An 878-nucleotide genomic window follows, 5' to 3' on the forward strand; every position below is an offset into this window, starting at 1 on the left:
AGATATGTGGCATACCCTGTAACAAACCCTGTCTCTACGCGAGTTGAAAAGGATTCTGAAAGACCCCTCACACCCGTGTCAAGTCTTCCTTCAACCAACTGAGGAACCACGATATGAACTGAGACATAGAAAGCCATAGACATAGGAACTCGTTTGTGGCGACAGACTTCATGAACTAAGTTTAAATCCTATCTTCTGTGCAATATTGTTTGTATGTATGTATAATAGGTTACATGTAGTTTTGATGTTGTTGTGTTGAATGTACGCCGTGAAGAGATTTTAACTGACATGCGAAATGGTTTAAAAAAATGTATTCTACCAACACAGGTAAACTTTCAACATTACAAGGATTTTTTTGTTTGTTTGCAGCCGACAATCGGAAGACGTTGTGATGATAGCGGAAAAGTGAAGCTCGGCATGTCTGATTCATCTTACAGCATCTTTAGTCGCATCTATACAGCGGTGTTAATGTAGTGGGTTAAGGGCGTTTTGAGCGACGCATAACAGTACTTTAATCGTTTTATACTTAAAAACGTAGATCTGGAGCATTGTTAGTGGTTAAGGACGTTTTGTGCTACGTATACAATAACTGACTTTAATTGTTTAATACATAGTCACTTAAATCTAGATAAAACATTGTTAGCACATTTGCATTGTGAACGTAGTATTGACAGTTTGATATTAATAAGAAATACCATCCTAAATTAAGCTACCCTAGGACTCAAAATATTGATTTATCTGGTAACAGTCAGTTTTTAAGGTTTCAACTGTTTTGCGCAGCTTGACTATTAGTAACTTGTCTATTTTCTGCTTGGTGATTTAACAAATGGGATTGAAGAGTTTGTGTGTACCTTTGTCTTTGATTCACTCAGGTGTGG

Source organism: Branchiostoma floridae, chromosome 19 (assembly GCF_000003815.2).
Source record: "Branchiostoma floridae strain S238N-H82 chromosome 19, Bfl_VNyyK, whole genome shotgun sequence".
Lineage (NCBI taxonomy): Eukaryota > Metazoa > Chordata > Leptocardii > Amphioxiformes > Branchiostomatidae > Branchiostoma > Branchiostoma floridae.